This window comes from Neolamprologus multifasciatus, chromosome 6, assembly GCF_963576455.1.
Source record: "Neolamprologus multifasciatus chromosome 6, fNeoMul1.2, whole genome shotgun sequence".
NCBI classification, from domain to species: domain Eukaryota; kingdom Metazoa; phylum Chordata; class Actinopteri; order Cichliformes; family Cichlidae; genus Neolamprologus; species Neolamprologus multifasciatus.
In genome coordinates, this window is record NC_140444.1 from 24941893 (window position 1) to 24961642 (window position 19750).

The 19750-nt window shown below is 40.4% G+C and overlaps 2 long non-coding RNA genes across 2 annotated transcripts; both read left to right on the forward strand.

Annotated features, from left to right (window-relative positions):
- The first annotated feature begins 3332 nt into the window (after positions 1-3332).
- On the forward strand, positions 3333-15020 carry LOC146517091 (uncharacterized). The gene is made up of 3 exons (XR_014874644.1): positions 3333-4870; positions 6464-6532; positions 14413-15020. It is a non-coding gene; the product is annotated as an uncharacterized LOC146517091 (long non-coding RNA).
- Positions 15021-18623: 3603 nt separating this feature from the next.
- On the forward strand, positions 18624-19542 carry LOC146517092 (uncharacterized). The gene is made up of 2 exons (XR_014874755.1): positions 18624-19039; positions 19118-19542. It is a non-coding gene; the product is annotated as an uncharacterized LOC146517092 (long non-coding RNA).
- Positions 19543-19750: the final 208 nt, after the last annotated feature.

Below are 19750 nucleotides of genomic sequence, written 5' to 3' on the forward strand. Positions count from 1 at the left end.
CTTCTATGGTCTGTGGTCTGATTAATAAAATCTACTCATGGGATTGTTTTTTAAAGCCATCCACATTTTAGATTTAGTGCCTAAAACCTACTTACTAGTGGGCGTTCAGGGCACCAAAATATAAACCTGTAACATGTTGAAAAGATTTATCACAAGGTTTGTTGAATGGAAAATTATATTCTTAATAAGTAATATCATAAATAATATATTAGAGTTGTAATAAATTTGCAAATCACCAAAGTGGAATTATCGGCACAGTCCTCTTTCTCTTGCATAATACAGTCAATCCTTTTTTTGCTTACAGTTTTATTTCTGATACTAAAAAAAATTATTGATTTAATCTTTTAATCTTTAGAATTGCAAAAATAGCAAATAAACCATTCTGGGATTAATGTCAGACTTTATTTACTGACATTAACTGAAAATGTATCATTTTGTATCATTTACCAATGTGTTTTCAGTCAAGGTTAAGGATAAGACAATGCAATTTAAATTCATAGAGTGATGTTGTTGCACATAAACCGTTTCTTGTATCTCTCCTCTCTCAGTTTACATGCAAACCTGTCACTACTCTTCCTCTACATCAGCAAAGACAGCTCCACTCACTCTCCTCCTCGAGTTCTCACAGACGCCAACTTATTTAGCAGCTTTTTGGATCCTTTGGCCACATTTTGAACAAACTTTGGCTACGGTCTGCAAAAGAGTCATCATACTGCTGCTAAACCCAGACTGCTTAAGTCAGATTTTGAATGATTAATTTATGTAATGTAATGAAAAAATTTAGTCACGGCCTGTTGTTTGTTTGAAATGGCCCCTGCTCCATCAGCCCAACCTGCTGGCTCAGTGTGCAGCAGGGGTCAGGGGTTTTATCTCCCTATAGATTCAGTTAAAGTAGGGCATTAACTGTATATTGTAGTCGGGATAAAAAACCTGTTACTTCAACTGAAGTGCCTCACAAACTTCGGCATCCAGGTTTTTCTCTGATTTTATTCTGTTTCGAGGTTTTTAGACCTGAGTTTTCCCAAAGTAACAACACTGTGGAAATCAGATGCAAATCATACCGTTTCTCTCCAATATCTATATGCAGGAGGCTCGTGATTGCACGACCTTGAAGAAAAACAATTTGAAACATTTCAAAACACCAGCTCTCAAGATAATGAATATGACATCATTGAAAGGTGCAGAGCCACCAATCTGAAGGCGTTTTTCTAAACGGAGTTGCTTCTTTCACAGCTGAACATGGAAAACATTGAGGTAGGTAAGTATTTGTCTAGTCTGTACGAAAGTCTCAAAACCAATCAAAAAATAATGATTAAATTAAAATGGTATTATGATGCATTCCTCTCATGAGATGGTAGTTACTTTTCTTAGATTCTGTTTAAGGCAGTCCCAAACTTGCCAACTCAAGCTCTTCGGATGTCTCCCACATCCAGGTTTTTATACCTGCTTCTGCAACCACCCAAAACAACTGCATTTGAAGAACACAAAAAAAGCAAAAAATAAAAGCTATGTTGGTGATGGTGACGATGCCATTTCTCTCTTTCATTTACCAAAACATTTCAGATTAGGTGGTAGCAGATTAAAAGGAGATATTATCAGGGCTCACTCAATATTGCTTGTGTGTGTGTGAGAAAAGGACAGAGAGAGAGGTTGATGGTCAGATCCCAACACAATCCTAGATAGAGCAGCCCTGACACAAAAGAAGGGCATCCAGAATGTGGCTGGTGTTTTATGTGGACAACACAGATGGTCATATGAAAGAGAGATGCCCGGTGCTGGTGTTAAAAAAACATTTTTACCAAAACTGTAGATGACCAGTTATCCTGTGGACAGTGAGTTTGGTGTCCATAACACATGACTAATGGATCCTTAATGGTAAAGACATCATATTAGATACATTAGAAATGTTTTTGACTTATCTGAGTGCCAGGTCGATAGAAAGGGTGATGAAACTTCTAATAAAACATTTCTTTCTTACGCTACACACAGCTGATTTCAGTTTGTGTGTATGGAAGAGAAAAATGGTGGCGTGGTCTACAGTGGTGGTATGGGTATTGCACAAAAGGACAAGAGCGCAATAGACAGAAACAACTGCAGTATGTTGCTAACACAACTATTTCCAAGCATCTGCACAGACAGCATGTTACATCTATGCTAACTGAAATCTCAACATGATGCTAAAGCTACCAGACCCCGATCTTCAACAGGTGACAAAACCAGCAACGAGAAGTCAGGATTGAAGCCTCCATTTCTACCTGTCCAAGTTTCTACAGTAGAATCACTGTGGCAATTTTCAAATTTCTTTGTGTTCTCATGCAAATACTAAAAAAAAGATGTGTGTGTCCTCATTACGATAGGTGTTTGTGTGGGACTGAAAGCTTTATATTGTTAACTGGTAATAAATTGACAATGTATTCAGTCAGGTTAAATGTAACATAGAAGTGTAATTAATTACTTTCTCCAGCGAGTAATAAAGTAACATACTGCATTACTTTTAAGAAAACTAACAAGCACAGTAAAGAACAGTAAAACGAATACCACCAGGGTCAGTTGTGTTACCATGACAAAACCTGAAAATATTGCGACTGCACAGGAATACGTGGCCGCACACACAAATGTCAGTTTGTGAGTTATAACACATTCAGGGCGCTTCTGAAATGCCCTTCCTTATTTTTGAGGACAGACGTGTATTCCTCTCATACAAAGTCCTGTTAGTGGAAATCTATCCGGCGTGACCCAACTAGGTTTATCGGCTTATGCATCAAATAGGAATCAACGTCGCAACACAGAAAAGGTGAATGTCATGAAAAGTTGTAAATGAATTTAATGAAGACAATGCGTTTACGGCATTTATCATTTAAATTAAAAAAGGGTACCATTAACTCCAGCAGCTCTTTCCCCCCTCTCTGCATTGATTTTATGACACAGGGGACACAGTGCTTTGAGTAATTTCACTCAAGGATTTAGTGCATGTTACACTGTAGCTCAAATAAATGTTATTTAATCAATAGGGAAATATAGTGCCACAATAAAAATCTTGAAGTCCTCACATATATGGAGTCTTAAATCATTTGTTCTATTTGCTGTGTTCATCAGTGTTATCTGCCAGTAGAAATGCAGCATTATAAGTGTGTGGTTCAAGTTTGAGTGAATCTGCTGAGGGCTCTGGCTGTTTCCAGCGGTTTTCTTCTACATCGAGCCATTTGTTTAATTGGTTCATTGTGAATGTTGACTTTGGGCTAAAAGGATAGACCAAGTCTCAGAAGGAAAGTCCAAATAGGAAATAAATGTGTAAAACAGCTGGAGTCTGATTTCATAGCAGGACTTTAATTAATGGTCAGCTTTGACTATTAAAAAAAAAAAAAAGATTTCACCCTGACAGTCCCTTAGCTCACAGTCTGACGCTGTGCTTTGATTTGGTGCAGCCCAGGTCCACTGCTGTCTAGGCTTGCCAAGTCTGCTGTCTTCCCTGAAGATTTAATCAATACAATTGGTTTGATACTTTCCACATGAAAACATGCACAACCTCTAAGGATGGTGGAATTCTTAGAGATTTGAATTATTAGGCTTACTGAAACACGGCACCCTGGGACACAGTTACCAAAAGCATTTGCATTATTTCTCATCACACCACAGCGGGAAGACAACATACACTCTACGTATCGCCGTTCCCACAATGTGAGCGCATTCCCTATGAGGAACACTACCTGCTGGCAGCAATCTCGCTTGTTATTATCCCTCTCCAACCTGAAGATCGGCAGGACCAGCTGCAACCAAGTCACCTGATTACGCATTATTTTCACTGCTCTGCTTTTTCCACCGACAGAAGCCGTGCAGTCCAGTAGCAAATGCAAAGCTTCCCTATATTAAGACAGGCGAGGGATTATCCTCGCATAGTCTGTGTACCCTTGCAGCCTGCCACCCTCTCTAGACTGCTATTTCAAGCCAAGTTAGAAGATGATGCATTCTTCTCCTCAGCGTGTCTCAACCTGAATACGCTGAGCAAACAGAGGTAAGACTGGCCAAAGTTAAAACAAGTATAGTTTTTGAGTTTTATAGATGGGCCGGATGGTGCAGAAGCTTTTGTAACTTCCACATCGATAAAACCTTCCTGAGATATTTCATTTGTTCAAAAACCTCAAATTGTGAAATATATAAAAGGCAAAAAAAGCAAATCCAGAGAGACGGTGAGCAAGCGAGAATGCACAGCAGGTGTTCTCGTGTTGAGACTGAGGAAAGCAAGCAGCCATTTCAAATATTCAGTGTCTTTATGTATTGACAAATCTGTACTTTTAAATTTGAGACGATATAAACAGCAGCACTTCTTCCTCGTTTTGAAATTACCGGTGTAAATGTAAATAGAAATGTCCAGTATCTTAATACTGCTAGTTTTTTCAATTCAATAAAATGTTATTTATATTGTCACCTACAGTTGCCTCAGTGCACTTTAAATTGTAAGGTAAAGACAATACAATAATATAGAGAGGCTGAGAAAACCCTAGCAATCAGATGATCCCCTATGAACAAGCACTTGGCAACAGTGGAAAGGAAAAACTTCCCTTTAACAGGAAGAAACCTCCCACAGAACCAGGCTCAGAGAGGGGCAGCCATCTGCTGTGATTCGTTGGGGGTTGGAGGAGGAGAAGGTGGGTAACGTTTTTTAAGATTTGAAAAAACTCCAAGTGCTTCTCCCAGATACAAATCTTGTAAAACACACACCAATGAAATGGAAAAAATGACTATGAGAGTCTTATCACCCTGTCAGCATTTTTATGTTCTTTTTGTTACAGCACTGTTAATTTGATGGTGCCAGTTTTTTTGTCAGACTGGCATCGCACACGTGGCTGGTGAAGAGCTGCACATCTCGTAGGTGAGCACTCAATCTGCAGCACCAATGTAGTGAGTTTGTTGTTTATACAGTCTGACACTGCTTTGACACCCGTTTTATGAGAAATATCGTGATTTTATTTTAACTAATCGCACACTGTTGGGGCATAGCTAATGTGCTAAATCGAGTCATCACTAAAAGCCTGCAGGTAGTTAGCGAAGGTTAACTGAATTTACAAAGAATATTCTCAGCTGCAACAACCAAGAAAATGTTTGTTTACAAAAAAAGCAAAACCATAATAATTGAGCTGGCTGGCCATTTACACCACAAGCATCACATTTCCCTATTTTAATTGGGAATGCTACAACCCAGTGAGGCAAATACATGATGATTCAACGGACACAGCAATAGAAACAGACAAGAAAAGCCACAAACTCACCAATGCAGAACACTTTCACCACATGTCAGATCAAAGTCATATTCATATTTTTAAGGAGGTATATATTAGTGTTTTTCCTTAAATGAAGATGAAATATATATATTAGAGAGAAGGCAAAACAGAAATAGGAGAAATTATTGAAATGCCTTTTTTTTTCTTGTTGTTGTTTTCAAAAGCAACGGGGGGAAATCCAAATAAATATGCCTAAAGATATAAAATTTCAAAATTTCCTCCAAAACTTCCAGATTCTGGAAGCATGAAATTGTGCAAAATGTCCAGTTATGCAGGCACATTAATAGTTCTTTCCACTAGAAATAAGGGGCCAACTCCTGTAAAAATACCCCATACCATAATCTCCCTCCACCAAACTTTACACTTGGCACAATGCAGTCAGACAAGTACCATTGTCCTGGAAACCACCAAAACCAGACTCATCCATCATTTTCCAGACAGAGAAACATGATTATTCGCTCCAGAGAACATATCTCCACTGCTCATGAAGAGTCCAGTGGTTAACCCTAACCCTGCATCCGACGCTTAACATTGTGCTATGTGATGTAAGGCTTGGATGCAGCTGCTCAGCCATTCCACAAAGCTCTCTACACGCTGTTCCTGAGCTAATCTGAAAGCCACATGAAGTTTGGAGGTCCGTAGAGATTGACTCTGCAGAAAGTTGGTGACCTCTGTGCATTATGCACCTCAGCATCTGCTGACCCTCTGCGATTTTACGTGGTCTGCCACTTTGTGGCGGAGTTGGTGTTTTTCCCAATCGCTTCCAATTTGTTAAAATATCACCAACTGTGGAATATTTAGTAGCGAGGAAATGTCACGACTGGACTTGTTGCACAGGTGGCATCCTGTTGTGGTACCCTGTTGTGGTACCACGCTGGAATTCATTCTCAGAGACATTTCTAGAAGCAGTCTGCATGCCTGCATGCTTGATTTTATACACCTGTGGCCATGAAAGTGAATGGAACACCTGAATCCAGTGATTTAGATGGCGGAGTGAATACTTTCAGCAGTATACTGAAGAAGGAAGAAGGAACATATTATGAAATAATGACCTGGAGCTAAAGTTTGGAGCTGAGATGCATCTAGGCCAGGACTTGAATTTATACATTTTCAGAGATAGATGGAAGAAATAATTATTCATTATTCTATGATCTGCTTTTCCTATGATCTGCTTGTCCTCACAGATCTGGACTTTATTGAAAATGGGAATGTCAGATTGCAGTATAACACTTGGCCTCATCACTGCAACATTGGTGAGTGTTATAAATTGAAAATAAAATGGCAGGATTTGAAAGACATTAAACAAACAATTGGTTATACTAAGAGAAGGAAGAGAGCTGAGCTGCTCTGTTAGTCATGGTGACATGAAAAGATAAGGAGTGCCAACAGTGTGGGCAAGCAGAAAATGTATGAGCCTGGAAATCTATGGAAAACAGGAGCAAAGACAAGTTGGTACAAATTCACCATGAAGAGAAAACATAAGCAAATAAGTGCTTAACAATGTTAAATAATTCAGCACTTGCATGGTTTAGTATGCTCAAAGGTGTAAATGAAGAGGAACATGGCAGGTGCATGTTTGAGGGTCAAGGTAACCAAGTTACATTGCTAATGTGTGAACAGCTGGCAACAATAACAACATGGACACACACACACACTCAAGTGCACGGAGAGACAAGACACACACTTTCAAGGGTGATTTATGAGGGTCTGAAGAACAATTGAAAATGAGGCACTGAACCATGTACGACAGGTCTATGGGGATGAGTCTGTGACTGCTCCGGAAGGCAACGTGTAGCTACCATAACTCTGAGTGATGGAGAGTACGGCTATGGGACACTGTGCATGCCTGTGCTTTCGTGTGTGTACGTCGATATAAAACAAGTAGAGGCCAAAAATGCCCTAAATTTAAAAACTCACCCAAACAAAAATGCAGTCAGCAGCAGGGCTAGGTGTAGCAAGGTGAAAAGGTTTACTGTGAAGCAGCTTAGGACTAATGTAGCTTTGATTGTCTATAAGAAAAAATGAAATCCTGGCTTACAGCACGAATAATAATAATAATAGTCATTAACAGAACTTCAGTCGGAGGGGAGGTGCTGGAATCACAACTATTGTGTTTAAATGGATTTACAAAAAAACAAAAAAAAACAAACGCTGAGTTGCTCAGTAGTGTGGTTTTTTGGCGCTTTAATTCAGCCACAGAGGAGATTCAGGGTTTTTTTTCTTTTTCGTTTAGTCATGACCAACAAGTAGGCGGTTTTTATTCCCAGGGGAGATAATAAAGCAGTTCTGTCAAAGCCACAGGCATGTCGTCTGTGAAGGTTCTCAGTCATCCAGGTCATCGTAGTCAAAGGAGCTTGCAAAGAAAAGCGTCTGGACTTCTTTTTCCTTTGATGTAGTCTCTCTCTTCACTTGCATACCCACCATGGAGGCTGTGGAGACTGTCAGAAAACGACTACAAGAAGACAGCTCTTTGGAGGACAGGACCAACTTCACACCCGATCAGATTTGCACACTGTTAGTCCTCTGCCTCACCACTACATATTTCAAATACAACGAAGGCTATTACAGACAAAAACATGGCTGTGCCATGGGCTCCCCCGTGTCACCTATTGTAGCCAACCTTTACATGGAGGAAGTGGAAAGGAAGGCTCTTGGCTCTTTCAAAGGAAGAGTACCCAGCCACTGGTACAGATATGTAGACGACACCTGGGTCAAAATCAAGACACAAGAAGTGGAATCCTTCACTGTGCACATTAACGCTGTGGACAAAAACATCAAGTTCACCAGGGAAAACACAAAGGACGACTGTTTGCCTTTCCTGGACTGCGCTGTGCACATTGAAGAGAATGGCAACCTCAACATCGAAGTTTACCGGAAGCCCACACACACGGACCAGTACCTTCTGTTTGACTCCCATCACCCTCTGGAACACAAACTTGGAGTAATTAGGACCCTACACCACCGGGCAGAACATGTTCCCTCTAAGCCTGAAGGGAAAAAGAAGGAACACACACATGTAAAGGAAGCACTCAAAACGTGCGGCTATCCTAAATGGGCGTTCTTAAAGTCAGCAAAGAGGCACAGAAAAGAAGATCAGACACCAGCGAGGGAGGATAAGAAGGACAGACGCAACAACATTGTCATCCCCTATGTAGCCGGTATATCGGAAAAACTCAGGAGGGTTTTCTCCAAGCATGACATCCCGGTGCATTTCAGACCCAGCAACACGCTCAGACAAAAACTGGTTCACCCGAAAGACAAAACGCCAAAATACAGACTTAACAATGTGGTGTATGCCGTACAGTGCAGCGAGGAATGCCCAGACCTCTACATTGGAGAGACCAAACAGCCACTTCACAAGCGCATGGCACAACACAGAAGAGCCACCTCCACAGGACAAGATTCAGCTGTCCATCTGCATCTTAAGGATAAAGGACACTCTTTCGAGGATGCCAATGTTCACATTTTGGACAGAGAGGACAGGTGGTTTGAAAGAGGAGTGAAAGAAGCCATCTATGTCCACGGTGAGCGACCATCTTTGAACAGAGGCGGTGGTTTACGACACCAACTATAATCCAGTTTTGAGTTCCCTCCCCAGACGCCTTAACGCCCACTCACATCCTGGGCCATCTGACCTCAGGAATTCGCATGATAAAGTGGGGCCAGGTTTCACAATGAACTCACCCGAAACTCTGGCTGATTGGGACCCACACCCAGTTCCACATCTTGGCTCAGGCGATTAGAGGATCATCAGGGGGTCCTTTTGTCCCTCTGTGGGGGGACACTCCCACTAGGTTTATATCTGGGACTCTCCACCATTTGACCTTAGAACTGAAGAAGCTTCTCGGATGAGAGGTGAAACGTCTTCAAGTAACTTATAGAAGTCCAGACGCTTTTCTTTGCAAGCTCTTTTGCCCACAGGCATGTCTCATTTATGCAAGAGGTGTCCTTTAACAATGGTGCGTGACATAACAGGTTATGGCATTAGTGAGGGCTGTCTCTCTCCCAACTGTGACGCAGAAAGGCTGCTGGTGTGAAGGGGAAAACACATGAACAGGTTTCTTGAATCTAACTTAATACTTTTCGATTCTAAACTGAATCAGCAGATAAAGGCAGTGATGGAAAGCCAAACCGAGGGCAAAACACAAAGTTTGTAATCACATGGCAGCCAGTATTACCACAGGTATGTCAAGGCAACAACCACAAAAGAAACCTTGTGAGACACACAATGGCATTGTGCGTCAGAATGTGTTGGCAGCCTTTCTGAGCCTCTCCTCCACCCAGTCATCACCAGCTCAGTTAATGTTTTGGCTTTGACACGTATCAACTTTTAGACAAATGCTCAAATTTGTCTCAAATTTACCACATAACCATCTCTACGATTTAGAAAGAATGATTTAAACAAGAGAAATTATCGAGTGAGCAACATCTTTCTGGGCAAAAACGATCTCGGCACATTTTGGACCCCTTGGTACCAACTGAGCGTCATTCAAAGGACACATCGTGTCACAAAGCTCAGATCCTCATCACCTGGTTTCTCAACAGAGTGTGTTTGGGATGTGGTCGAACGGGAGATTCACTTCATGGATGTGAACCTGACAGATCTGCAGTAACTGTATGCAGTGTTGGGGAGTAACGGAATACATGTACCGCCATTACGTATTTAAAATACAAAATATGAGTAACTGTATTCCATTACAGTTACCGTTTAAAAGGGTGGTATTCAGAATACAGTTACTTTAATGAAATAAATGGATTACACAGCGGTCTTTTCCTGTTTCATATGTTAGGCTATGCCCTCTCTATTTTTGGTAATTCCACGCCAGTGGAAATCCAAACAAAACACGCATTAAGAGCCTCAAATGCCTGTGTCTCAATCTCACGGCCCATGTCACCCCTACTTGCGGCCCGCATAATTAAAAATTATTGATCAAAAAATGATTTAATATACAGGCAATAGGCAGAGTGTTACAGGCATAGTCCTAAAGAATGTAGCCTTATGGTCAGTGTAGCCCAGTTGTAAGTAAGCTATCCGGTCTTTATGTCTGATGTCATTAGCCGTGTCTGGGCCCAAACTCTGCTGCAGGTCCATAAGGCAAACAAGCACTGCAGCATCACTGAGAGTTAAAAACTGTCTAAATTCTTTCATCTGTAATAAAATGACCAGTGTGGCTGCTCTGCCAGGTGTAACAATTAAGTTAAACATCCAGGTATCCATGAAAACTGAATTTTTTGAACTTAACGGAGTTAGAAGTTAGTAAGGAGTTAGCTCGCTAGTTTCCATCTAAATATAATATAGCCTGTCCTGACTGAGGGATTTCTCAAACAAATTAAAATGTACAGCTCTGCTATCACTTCCGACAAAAACAGGAAAGTAAACAATCCGAGGTTAGTCATTAATATACTGCTGCATGGGCTGGGTTGTAGTTGCATCGTAAGGCTTTAAAAACTGAGCTTTAAAATGAATAGCAGTAATAAAAACCGAGAGAGGGCGACAGTGATCACTGACTGTCTTTTGGTGCTTTTTGAGATTAAATAGAACCAGATACAAAGCATTAAAACATGTTAAAAACACAAAAGCCTTATTAAACGCAGGGCAGTTTGGGCCCGGAAGCAGGATTCATCACGTCATCACTTAAAGACCGGATTAAGACTCGACTGTACACTGTTTTTGTCAATGTTCCCTCTAATTTTTCATGTGTCTGAGCAAACACACAAACTGCCTGAGCAGTCCCTTGGACCACTGTGAGCAACAGCAGACGTGTGTGGTCACGCCAGTATCGAATCCATCCAAGTTACATGGTTTATTAAAAGAATCAAATTACAGCATTTACATTTATGTTAGACTACTTATAATTAACTGCTTTAGCTCACTTACAATGAAAATTTAAAAAAAAAATGTTCATGACACTATTGTAGGATGTTAACACTATTGGAAGTAAAAATAACTTGAACTCCAATTTTGAAAACACAACTTTCATTTTTTTTTTTTTTATAAAGCTCTGACTTGTATTATTAGTATGAGTCTGTGGTCTGGGAGAGAGTCCTGTAACTCTCTGTCTGTAAAATACAGTATATAATGACCAATGCTCCTAAACAACTAAATGCCATGTTGCCATATCATTTTTTGATTGGTCGACATGGTTCGTTTTTCCACCAATAGGAAAGGGTGGGGTTTTTTTGGTTTTGTTTTTGCTCACAGGTGGAGAGCGCTTTTGAGTGTTTTCCTGATAAAATGCTTATTTTATCGTTTCTTCCTGAAGTAAATATAAACAACAATAGTATTCAGGAAAAAAACAAACATTGCAGATATTTTTATCATAACTCTGGTTTTTCGTGGCCTATCAACGCAATTTAAAAACTGGTATAAAGTCCACATGTTTTCATCAATTGTTCCGTCTGTCCTGCTCACATCTCCAATGGTTGTACGTGTTGTCATTAATGTGGCTTCACTCCACATCATCCACGCCGCTTTGCTAGCTAAAACACCGGTGTCGGCACATAAGGACGCTGTCATAGCCTGTCGACGACATTGATTAGCTGCGTATATACGAATGTGATTCACATCAGCGGCTGGACTATGGGATAAGGTGGCATCGTTCTAATCCCATACAGAAGCAGCCAGTCACTTACTGACTAACACTGCAAATCAGAATTGTTAAAGTATTATTGTTAATTTCAATTCAGGTTAGATTTTTTTCTGTGCGCAACGCAGATTTTTAGTGTGCAGAGACTGTGCGCAGCTTAGAGGAAACATTGGTGTTCGTGTTTTCCTCTGAAACAATAAGTTCCGTTGGAGCAGCCTTTCAACACCTCTCTCTGTCTCTCGCTAGCAAAGTTGACCCAGACAACAAAGTAAAGCTAGTTTTCAGCTACGAGCCCGACACGGAACCCGACGTATTAGCCAGAGGTCCCTTTACTACGGTTCGGAACCACGGACCTGTTTTATATATGCACGGAATAGTTTTCTATATGAGATCGCTGCAAAAAGTGCAGCCTTACCTAATGTCCACCCTACTGTTACTTATTTATATTAAGATTTAAAAATCTAGTTGGTATTGGTATGGCGAGTTTGTTAAGTAATCCAAAGTATTCAGAATACATTACTCTCATTGAGTAACGTAACGGATTATGTTACAAAATACATTTTGGAGCATGTATTCTGTAATCTGTAGTGGAATACATTTTAAAAGTAACATCCCAACATTGACGGCATGACACTATCATGTCAACATGGACCAAAATATTTGAGGAATGTTTCCAGCTCCTAGTTGAATATGTACCATAAAAAATATGTTGCTGATTTTTAGGTGCAATTTTAATTTCATATGTTTGCTTATAGCACACGTTACATGCCCCACTACTCTCAATAGTCACCGTTGCCGAGGAAGCTGCTTTTAAGACACGTTTGTCTAGACCCGCTTATGCAGAGACTCATCTCTGTAGGCGCAGAAGAGAATATGAACGTACAGCTCCTGGGACTTCCACACAAATCACTCAAAGACCACACCACTCTAGATCACATCTGAATACACCAACACAAGAACTAAAGCTTTTATTACAGATTAATTTTGAAGCAATAAAGTTATTCTTTGGCTTCAAGCACTTCCTTGTTCTCTAAGAGGCGGATGACGATTAAGGTGAAGCGGAGCAATCTCATTTTGTTTTGTTGTGTTCAGATGAAGGGGAAACAGGGCCCATTACTTGTCTGGTTCATAATAAAGCGGTTTACATGTGTTTGCTGACACAAATGTTCTCTTGACACATCAAGTCACCCTGCAGCAACAAAAAGTTGTTTGCGGCATGATGAAACAATTTTGTCATATGAGTCCTGAGTTGATCCATTACAACGGCTTCTCTCCAGAGGACACTAAAGTTCTTTTGCCAGAGGTGCAGAATCACAGCAAGTGACTCTCTGGCACCTTAGATTAAATTAGATTGGGAAAGAACACCTACACCAAATTTTACGACAATACTGGGACTTCCACTGTCCCGTGTAAGAAATGCTTTAGTATTATTAGGTAAAGAGTGCAACATAACCGGAATAGAGCACCACTGGGACAATTTGGCAGGTAGTCCTTGACATCTATAAAACATGTGGCTTGCATCCACAGTTATTGCTGTGTGCACTGCCGTGCATACTGATGGCTCTGTGTTGGCTGGCAACCATTTGTGCTCCTGCTAAGTATGTATGTGACTACAGTGAAAAACAGAGAAGTAATTTTGACGGTTGGAAGCATTTATGTGAACTCGAACCGAATGGGAACAAAGAAACAAGCAGATAAATAAATAAAGAAAAGAAAAGAATAGGATGAAGAATTTTGGCAAACTTTGGTGTAGCTCCCTTCGTGGTTATTTATAAACCAAAAACCATACCGTCACAAAACTGGCCAGTGTCTCCGGGAGATTAACTGTGCAACACCCTCAATCTCTTGTTGACCAATTTTCATCGCTTGGCGATTGCAGAGGTCGTCTGGTCAGAGGCAACCCATCTCCAAACAATCTTAGACTGACTTGAACTGGCTGCATTCACTCTCAAAAAGGTTGCAAATAACATGTCTGGTTTATAAATACAGACAGATTGTAAAAGCACTGCAATTAATCTGCACAGAGAGCATCAGGAGATTGACCCAACCGCCTTAACAGTCACTTAAAAAATATGAAAAATAGATGAGTAAATAACTGTGTAAGAATGATAGATAATTAAAACGTAAACTAAAACACTACCTAGACCCCTGGGTACTGTACTGTAGTCAACAGTACAGTTCTTCCTGTGGGAAGAAGCTGTTGATCAGTCTGGAGGTGCTGCCTTTCATACTGCAAAACCATTTTTGTGGAGAGGGTGTGAGTGGTCCTTTATGATGTTCAGTGCCCTGCTCCTGCAGCGGTTCTGGAAGAGGTCTTGGACAGAGGAGAGGGAAACTGCACTCCCAGCTGCTCTACCTATCCTCTGCAGTGCTTTTTTTGTCTATCACACTGCAGCTGGATTATCGCGTTGATATTCAGTATGTCAAACATGCCTCTGTAAAAAGTCTTAAGGATGCTGGAGGGGACAGAGGCTTGTTTCAACCTCCGCAGGAACTGAAGTCTCTGCTGGGCCTGATTTGTGATCACTGAGATGTTCTTGTGCCAGCTCAGGTCCTTCGAGGTCTGCACACCTAGGAGCCTGACTTCTTCAGCTCTCTCCACTGGGCGGCCGCGGATGCTGAGAGGAATGTGCTCGAGCCGTGTCTTCCGGAAGTCAACGATCATCTCCTTCATTTTAGCAATGTTTAGCACCAGAGAACCAGATTACAGAAAAAAAAATATAGAGGTACATTTTTATTTCAGTGACCACACAACATGCTATTCTGCATGCATCAGATACAATTCATTGCTGTTACAGCCACTCTTTTATTTATTGTTCACAATAATTACGGGTCAATCTAATAAATAAAGTCTTATAGACACATCTGTGCATCGTAAACTGCCCATTCTCTATGCAGAAAATGCCTCAGGTGTGTGTCCTGTGTGCATATAAAATAATCCGGGGGGTGGGGCACATTATCAAGCACTGGTTACGCGTTGAGCTCTGTATCGATTTCATTATGTTGCTGTGTTTGTGACTGACAGTTAGGAGGGCTGTGTGTTTATTGTCGTAATTAAAAAGCTGTTTTTGTCGATGTGTAACCTTAATTAAAAGATAAAAGTTTATATCTGCACCCTTTTGACTTTTTGTGCCCGGCCTTTGCCACAGCTGACTCTGGGTGGAGGAGCAGTCAATGAGAAAGAGAGAAAGGCAGAGAACAAGAGGGAAGAGGGGGCAGAGTGTATGCTGCCAAAGATAAACAGCAGTTCTACCCATCCCACTTCTGATTCTCAGTGATTACTGTGAATGCCCCAGTTATTAAATATTAATAGCTAATGTTTTCCTCAGGATGACAGTGTGTTTTTTTCCCCAAATTTTGTTTAGTTTTAACAGGTAGCACTGCGGATTGTCCAATGTGCTCCAGGCGCTGTGGATGTATTGACTTTTCTTCCCCCAACTGCATAATAGCTCAATCTCTGTGTTTTGGGACTTCCTGATTTATAAATTAAGCACACAACATCAATATAAGTAAGAAAACAGATGCAATGTAACAATGTTGGAGACTTTCAACTGGGGCATAAAAATCTAGAGGAGAGAGAAAGTTTTTCATTGCAATAACACGTTTTTTTCGCATGACCCATGAAAAATGTTTTTAAAAAACCTGACAAGAATATCATAGTCCACAAATCATGTTTTCAGGGTAGCTCATCTTATTAGGACAAGTGTTGCTCCCCGTTTGTGCCTCTAAAATAATTTGTAGTGTAGCTTTGGGGTGAAAAACTGATCTATTGTGCACTTCTCTTTTGCAAATTCTCCATGCAAATTCATCAAAGCACGCGCATAAATTTATCAGAAAGCACAAATAAAATGACCAAAATGTGGGAACAAATGAATCCAAATTTAGGAATAATTCACCAAACGTGACAGTGAATGAACCGCAACTCGTACGCAAATGACAAACGGTTTAAAAGTTTTCTTGAATTAATAATCAAAAGACTTGTTAATGGCTCAGGAAGGAAATAAACCCAAGAGGCGCGAGCAGAGAGGTCCGCACAAGGGGCGGGGGAAGTTAACAGTCAAGAAGACGCTGAGAAGATGTCTGGTTATGAGTAGTCACAGCCCATTTTGCCATCTGAGCGTGAAGAGATGGAAAGAGAAAAAAAGGGAGGGTAAGACAGAGAGAAAGAAACAGATATATATAAAAAAATAAGCTCGGTCCATGACTATGGCCAGGGTCTGCGGATCTCTGTGTGCTCAGATTTGTATATTTAATTTTAAGGAAAGCTGCTTTTCTTCACTCCCACATAACATCAGTTTATATACATGGTTTCTTCAAGGTCTGAATCTTTTTTTCTTATTTAAAATTGTAGCAACACATCTTCAGAGATACTCACCGCACATAAGGCTTCAGCATATGTTGCACAGTCTGTTTGTTTACCTCTGTTTGTCTTTACTGTCAGTAACCTATGAGTCCTCTTTTCTTCCTCTTGTAAGTGAAAAAAACAACAACAAATCAATATTTCAAGACTGCATATCTAAGGACTTGGATGATGAATAGGTTGTTAATGTAACCCCGGCTTAATGAAGACAATAATGCATACGCACTAGCAGTTTTTCCACTGGCACCTCTAAGAACAGCTATTATTGTAAATAATGAGAGTCAGAGGGCCCAGTGGCGCCAGTGTCCGGCAGCCTCGCCTCTGTCAGTGCGCCCCAGGGTGGCTGTGGCTACAATGTAGCTTGCCATCACCAGTGTGTGAATGTGTGTGTGAATGGGTGCATGACTGGTTGTGTAAAGCGCTTTGGGGTCCTTAGGGACTAGTAAAGCGCTATACAAATACAGGCCAAGCCATTTATTGTAAATGTTATCGACACTTTGCCCTCCCCCATGGACATATTTATGTCAACTACATTCCTGTTGTTCATGTTCTGTGCTTTACCAAAACCTCTCAAGAGTTATTGTTGTTGCCCTAAGCTACTTTTTAGGGAACAGCAACCGTGTTTATGACCGAAAGTTTCCACTGACCCATTACAGAAACTATAACAGATCATGCTGAGGAGAGTAAAAGAAATTCTCCTTCTGGGTTTCATTGCTATAAGAGTTCCTGAAAATGGCTCCAGAACGCCAGAGGAAGGATTTGATACATTGAACGGCTCCAGCATTACTAGACCTGGTGAACACACAGAGGCCAAATAATATGTCCTTGTGCAACATGGCTGATGTCCAAATATTTAACATAGACGGTGCAAACAAACAAAAAACAGTTAATAATCACAATCGCGAACAATGCAAGAACAAGACTATTTGCCATAAAGGTATAGAGATTGCTCATCACAGCTGTTCAATTTAACTCCCTTGGATCCCTTTAACATTACATGTTGACAAGTGCAAACGCAGAGAAAAAACAAAACAAAGAAGATATTCGCTCATTTGGTGTTTTGATCACAGCGGTGATGCAGTTTAACTTGCGCTAAAAGTCCAACCCATGTTCAGTTGGGCTGAGGTTTGTTTACTAACATTAGAGTCACATAATTTTGTCCCTTATAGTCAGGAGAAACACCAGGATACAGATGTTTAGGATAGGATAAAGAGAATCACTTTAGGTAATTTTGTAGCAATTTGCAGAGAAATGTTCTACCAAGAAAATCTATCACACATTCCTCTCAGCTTAGACTTGCTCTTTACATTTTTTTTTACTTTAAAACCACACATATACCCGGTAAACTCCAGTAAATCTATACTTTTGAGAGCATATGATGCCATGACTAAATTGAATCTCTGATGATGATGTGCTCTCCCCTATATTCATCTATGGTGCTAAACCAAAATCATACAGAGTCATGTGAAACAAAGTTTTCACAGTCCTGTGACACAGTAATCACAATCTTACTGCTTCCATAGAAATGAAGAGTTTAAGTAGCAGCCAGGTGCTGCTAATCAAATGTGCTTGATAAAGCAATCATCATCAAGTATGTTCACCTCTATGAAATCAGAAATTTCAGCAGTTTGCTCTGGACCAGTAATGATTAAATAAAATAAAAAAAATCAAAAAGCATTGCACTTCCTTTATGGCCCTTTTTATGGTCGTTGATGACACAAAAAATGTCATTAAAAAGTAATTGAGGTACTTCAACCAGTTTGATCATATCATTTATATACAGCAGTTTACCAGATTATTGGTGTAATGAGTCACATGGCATTTCCTGATTTCATTCATCTTCAACTTTTTAAAAAAAAAAAAGTACTACAATACTGACAGAGATTACAGTTTTAGAGTAAGTACTGCATAGTTGCTATATTTTATATACATTTGTTCAGAAGAATCATTTTAAACTAAACTTTCAGGTGTCATTGTGTTGAGTGTTAGGCTCCAATATATCTCTCTCTGAGAAGGAAGCTTTGAGCCCCATCTGGATGGAAGAGTTACACTTTTCAAGTCCAATGAAATTAAGAGTTTGGGGAGCCATGTTTGGTGTTGGCATCCTTTGTTTTCAATTGGTTGTTCTGTGTTAAAAGTTACACTGACTGCATTTTCCATATCCTCTGAGAATCAACATATTCATTTATGTCCTCTGTAATGGACATTTGTTTATGATGTATTTGAGCTACCCAACTAAGTCCATCTGTATTAAATAGAGGACATCCTGGGCTTTCCATTGATATCTCATGTGTTTGGGGGGCTTTTATTACCTCCAAAGAGGACGAAAATAGAAAGAAGTATAATGGGAAGATTCTCTTTTCCTCGGTTCTCAGGAGAATATCTTAAGCCAGGTGTGTCAGGTATAGGGATGGGTATCGAAAACCGGTTCTTGTTGAGAACCGGTTCCCACTGTTTCAATTCCTTGGAATCGTTTGCCATTTTTGCAAACGATTCCCTTATCGATTCCAGTCGCCCCGAATGACGTCACCACGTTGCGGAGCGTCATTTACCTGGCAGGAAACATGGCGGCTCAAACGCTAAAAAGTTTGGTTATACTTTACAAGAACGGATGACAACAGGGCAACTTGCAATACTTGCACAGTAGATATTTCATTTAAGGGAGGAAACACTACGAATATGCAAAAGCATTTGCTCACAAAACGCGCGATAACCTTAAATAAATGTCGTGTTTTTAATTCCGCTCCGGACTCGTGAATCTCAACCCAGCAGCAGCGGTAACGTTTGCACGTCCTCTCCCGTTAATGCGGCAGGTAAATAATCAACTAACGGTGCATATTATGTTAGCGCGATCTGCCTTATTACAAAACCTGCCATTACTGTGCATTTAGGTGACCATGATGAGACAGACAGAGTCTGGCTCAGATGCTGGCAGTTCTCGCTGCAGTCTACCGGTAGCGTCTCCTTTCAGGCCAGGATAGACGAATGTCACCGAGCAGTGACTAAGTTTGTGGTAAAAGGCTTGCACCCATTTGCCACAGCAGATGCCCCCGATTTTCGGTAAGTGAATGTGTTTAATTGTAGGCAGGGACATTATTGGATATTCTTGTGTAATTGCTACAGAAGAATATTTATTTTATTATTTTACATTCACAATTTTTTTTCCTGGGGACCCTGTGACACCCCATTGAAGAGCGTTAGGTTGGATCTGTTAAGATCTCACTGTTGGGTTTGTAAGGCCATGTTACTCCTAAATTTCTATCTTGTTCAAAGAGAAGATATAAAACAAAGATCTAAGCTAATTGACCTTAGTGTTCTCCTTTTTAAAAAAAAAAAAATCGATAAGAGAATCGATAAAGAATCGAATCGTTAAACAGAATCGAAAATGGAATCGGAATCGTGAAAATCTTATCAATACCCATCCCTAGTCAGGTATGTACAAACTATGTACAACGTTATTACTAGGGGTGCAACGATACAGAAAATTCACGGTTCGGTTCGGTTCGATACTTTGGTGTCACGGT